Source organism: Bidens hawaiensis, unplaced genomic scaffold (assembly GCF_021521415.1).
Source record: "Bidens hawaiensis isolate Kalapana, Puna unplaced genomic scaffold, B.hawaiensis_p1.1 tig00025672_1, whole genome shotgun sequence".
Lineage (NCBI taxonomy): Eukaryota > Viridiplantae > Streptophyta > Magnoliopsida > Asterales > Asteraceae > Bidens > Bidens hawaiensis.
Window position 1 is genome coordinate 158,656 of NW_027505058.1, and position 5,114 is coordinate 163,769.

General features: G+C 33.7%; 1 long non-coding RNA gene across 1 annotated transcript; it reads left to right on the top strand.

Annotated features, from left to right (window-relative positions):
• The first annotated feature begins 443 nt into the window (after positions 1–443).
• LOC143610313 (uncharacterized) lies at positions 444–4,391 on the top strand. Its single transcript, XR_013149568.1, has 3 exons — positions 444–1,591; positions 1,975–2,098; positions 3,218–4,391. It is a non-coding gene; the product is annotated as an uncharacterized LOC143610313 (long non-coding RNA).
• The last annotated feature ends 723 nt before the right edge of the window (positions 4,392–5,114 follow it).

Consider the following 5,114-nt stretch of genomic DNA (forward strand, 5'->3'; position numbering starts at 1 on the left):
GCTCTGATTCCTTCAATTACTTCTCCGAAACGTCTAAAACACGAACAAAACTCTACTTCAACGGAGCCTTTGATTCCTATGACTCCGAATGCCGGAGAAAAGGATGGCGTTAGGTTACCGAGTCGGCACTCAATCAAACAATCATTCGTCATCGGTACGGTTTTCTTCATTCGCGTTGATTAAATCGATTAATCAATCATTCATCTACTCAATTGTTAGTTTGTTAGAGTTTTAGGTTTAATTTTTGCTATTTTGAATATACTTTAAATGTTTCTAGTGGTACAGCTTCCGCTAAGACGAAGGTTTGTTACATGATATTCATCAGCCACATGATCATCGTGTTGTTCTTGTTTATCAGGTTTGTTTGTGTGTTGTTATTATGTTTTGGAATGTGAGTTTTCTGATTGATTGTTAGATTACGTATTTTTAGTACTGGTCATTAGATCATTGTTAAATATGTAAGTATAATTAACGTTATGTTTGATGATTAGGGTTATGCTTTAGCATATTATTGTTATAGCTCATTTGAGGTTGATGCTTGGTATTTTATTTGGGTGCACAGCGACTAATTTTCGTTAATTAGGGCACGTTTTATTTAATTATGTTTTAGAAATTAAGCCTTCTGTTGTTAATTTATATGTTGATATGATGATTTTAGGTTTTTTACAGTTAAAATTTCTATTTCTAGGTTTTACTTTATCATTAGGTAGCTTTAGAGAGTTTGTTAACTCTTTTTTTTGTTGGTTAGTATAGACTTGATGTAGGAGGTTTTCATGTGAAAAGTAGTTTCTGTTGGAGTATGGTAGAAAGTTGCTATTTATTCTAAGATTTAATTTTGTATGTGCACACTAGCCTTGTGATCTATAGATGTTGCTGTTGCGCTTTTATGTGGCCAAAGTCGTCGCCATTTAGATGAACGTTAACGATCCTTGGACTTTACGAAGAAGGTCACGTACGGGTTCAGATTCCGCATTCAGTATAGGAGTGTTGTAATTGGTTTGTGTGTGCAAATAGATTCTCTGAATTTTGTTTGTATATGAGCGTAGCAACTTGCAGAACCGGTCTAACCCTTCGCTTTTTTTGCCCGGTTCGTCTTCAGTCTCTTCGTCACTTGATCTGATGAAGTCCATTCGGACTTGAGGGGTGGGATCTTTTGGGAAAATGATGAAATAAGGTGTAGTTCTCGTGCCTTCAAGGTCATCTCACTTCTCTAATTTTGATTTTGATTTATTTTTATGTTTGGAGTCAAATCTGTTACTGTCTACAGTCAATTATGGTGTTAGCATTAACTCTGCTTTCAACAATGAAGAGTTAGGTTTTTTGCAGCCTGGAGAAAGGCTTAACCCTGGAGTGTTTGGATGGAAGGAGTATACTGATGTGAGTAGTACATACATCTCCACCACTAATAATTTTTTGATTTTTTTAGAACTTCACATCAGTATCAAACCTTTTTACATATTCAATTTTGTTCAAGCCTTTTTCTTGGTTTACTTTTTTTGAGTCTACCAATTCTTTTGAATTGAAGAAGCCCATTTGGGCTGAAGATATATGGAGGAGGAGGGGTGAGACCAAGGCTATTGAAAAAAAACTTGTTAGAAGCCCAAGGGTATAATGGGAAATTCAGGAAAAGTATGAATTTTGAGGGAATAAATGATTTTCATAACAAGGGGTATGTCTGGGATCCTATTAAGTTTAGATTTGGCAAAAAATACATTATTTTCCATGATCATATTAGAAATCCACCATCTTGATGGAACTTGGGAAAGTTTTCAATTTGATTTGTTGGAATTTAATTGTAAGCAACTGTCAACCTAGCTTACATTGGACTAAATCTATTAGTGAGGAGGTCCAAGTCTATTTTTTGCTAAAATTTGTGGATTTTTTAATGCACTTTTGGAGAATTCACCATCGGGTCAAAAGTCAACTCTTCAGAAGTGTAGGTGTATGGAAAATAGTTGGTTTTGGCATGAGCAGTGGTATTCTTGGTATTATGAAAGTGAAAGTTTATTGCAAGTCAAACATTCTCAGAAAAGTCAACTACAACAGGATCAGAAAATGCAGGCTTATCCTTATGTCCAGATGCCAACTGCTGAGTAAGGTTAGTTACTTTGATAGTCTAGTTAGGTTATATTCCTTGATCAAAGTTAGCATAACCCGTGCTTCTAATCTTAGTAATGCCACTAAACCGGTGGAAGGTTTTAAAGATTACGAGATTATGAGGTGTGGCTTAATACTACTCCTAACACCTTTTTTTTTTGAAAGGCCAAATTTATATGAAACTAAAAGGGAACCCCGAGCAACGTGCCGGGTCAATTACTAGTTTTTAATAAAAATGGTTGGGTATTAATGTGCTTTGTTAACTGACTCGTGCTACTCTTGATAGATACATAACTTATATTGTATACAGTGGCGGACCCAGGATTTTTTGTCAACGGGGTCCCAACTTTTTCGGTTTACAAAATTTTCAGGTCGGTCGTTATGCGGGTCGGGTCGAGACGAGTAACATAATAAAACACGGAAATATGGTGTCATTGGAAACGAGTAAGTAGAAAGAATCTAGATTAGAAACTAGATAGAACATACATTTTTAATTCATTTTTATTCATACTCGAAAAACATAAACATATGCTATATATATATATATATATATATATGGTCTTACATAATAAGATAATTAATAAAAGAATATGTAAAACCCATGTTGTTATTATATATGTTGGATGGTGATAATGACTATATGAGAGAAACTAAAAAAAACACAAACACCCTAACTAAATAACTAATATTGACTAGGATATAAAAAATCAACAAAAACTGAGTATGGAGAGGCTTGAACCTGCAACCTCTCAAAGAAAAAACAAGGGAATTTCCACTATACTAGTTTAGCCTTAATAGTATGGGTTCCAAGTATTAATTTTTATGGGGTCCTTACAAAATTTAGTATACCGTCTCTAAGTATTTTTTAAAAAAACATTGGTGTCCCGGGACCCCGATGGGACCTATGTAGGTCCGCCCCTGATTGTATAGGTATTTGATCAAGTTATGCATGGAGTATCTTCTATATAATCTTCACTTCATAATTATTTTTTGTTGCAAATGGAAAACTTCTATATTGAGTGAAAGGTATACCATATTCTTATTTGACTATCGTTAATCATACGTGTTGTTGTTTTGTAATAATTGTACTCACTTTATGTTCTACGGGATTTTGTGGAAGGTCGAATTCAAGATGTTTCTAACATCTGGAAACTCGAGAGTGGTATATTTCATATACTCATTATTAAGTTTGCTACTTTTGTTCAATTTCTAAGATATATTTCATTTCATTAGTTGATTTTAATTTTTTATAACTGCCTTTCAAGCTCTAAGGCCACATCTTCTATATGAAGCACAACTAGTAGCTGGGAAGTCTCATAATATTGGACCAATTATATTTCAGGCTACTCCTATTGTTCTAGAATCAATTTTAGTAGGCAAAAACATGAGACATAATTGAAGAATTCTCAGAGAATATGAAGGCTGCTAGCAAAACTGAGGTACCAAAACATATATAAAATTTTTACACTTGTATATGATGTGGCCTTTTAATTATAATTTTTATATATTACATAATATGAACATTTAGTTACTTTTATCATAGTTTTATGCATAAGAACGTTTCTTATATAAATGTTTGTGATATATCATATAGATAGTAGATTTTTTTAGGCTCGTGAGCCAGCTCATGTATCCTGGTAAGGTGGTTTAAGCTGACTTAAGTTTACTGTGTACCCAACCAGGGCTGACAACTACTTTTTTTGATTATTAACATGTGTCAGCTATGATAATTGTAGAAACAAAATATCCCCCCCCCCCCCCCCTATTCTTTATTATTGAGCATATGATTGTTAAATTCTCTTGTCTGTGTCTTTAGATTCTTATCTCAATTTTTTCAATAGAGTTCATTGCTTTTAGGTATGCATTTCTTATTCTAGCAAATAAACATATTACAAAAGAAGTATGAAAGTGAAGATTGACGAATACCGGGATTGAAGAAAATTAATGAAGATTGGTGGACTTTTGTGGCACCGTTTGTTTTTTGTTAAAATTATGTATTGATGTTAGTTAACTTTGAATGTTGTATGAAATATTATATGAAATGCATTATTTTTCTGTATATGAATATTTTTTTGTGTTATGAGAATTGTCATTTGATAGGGAAATTAATAATTCTATAAATAATATATTTTTTTACCCTTAAAAGATGACATGCAAATACGTGTCATAAGTTTGTCATAAAAGATGACACACAAATACGTGTCATTAACTTTTCTTGACAGGGCCTTCCTTGACACGAATATACGTGTCATCTACCCCTTTAATGACATGCAATGCGCATCATTAAAGGTCATTTTTCTAGTAGTGAGTGCACTGCACACTTATATCCATTCGTCTTTTGCAGTATTTTAACTATAATCTTATCATATCTCCATACACACCCTACTACAATTAGATAAATCTACGTTCAAATATATATATATAACCCAATTTTAATATAAAATTCATATGTTTTCAGGCTTATTAGTGCCCTAAACTAATCTAATAGAACTTAATTTTTGATAAACTGTCCGTTTTTAGGAGTTATGTTTGAGTATTTTCTCTCGTTATAATGTGATCATCGCAGTTAACCTTGGTTAATGACCCAAATGTGTAGTTGACAACTTGAATATTGGTGAAATGCAAAAATGGGTTTGTCTCGCACTTGTAGAATGATAAACTTGTGAGTTGCTTATAAATGTGAGAACTCACAAGATTATATTCCTATTTGACTAGACACGCCAAAGAGCTATATAGAACTAGCTATATATAGCAAGTAGCTGGAGTAAGAGATGAAGATAACAACCAGATCAGCCACGACACACACACCCAATGGTTCCTACAATACCACACATTAGACAGACAGACGTGAATTCGATTAAGTTCCAAGTCACTTGATGTCGAACTCGCGTGTCAACTATAGTTACGGTGCTCTGGTAATCCAGGCAATACACACTGCTTCGGTTGTACCCCGGACGCGTTCGCGGATTGATCTAATCTCTGTTTAACAGATATCCTCAGCATAACTGGGAACTTTA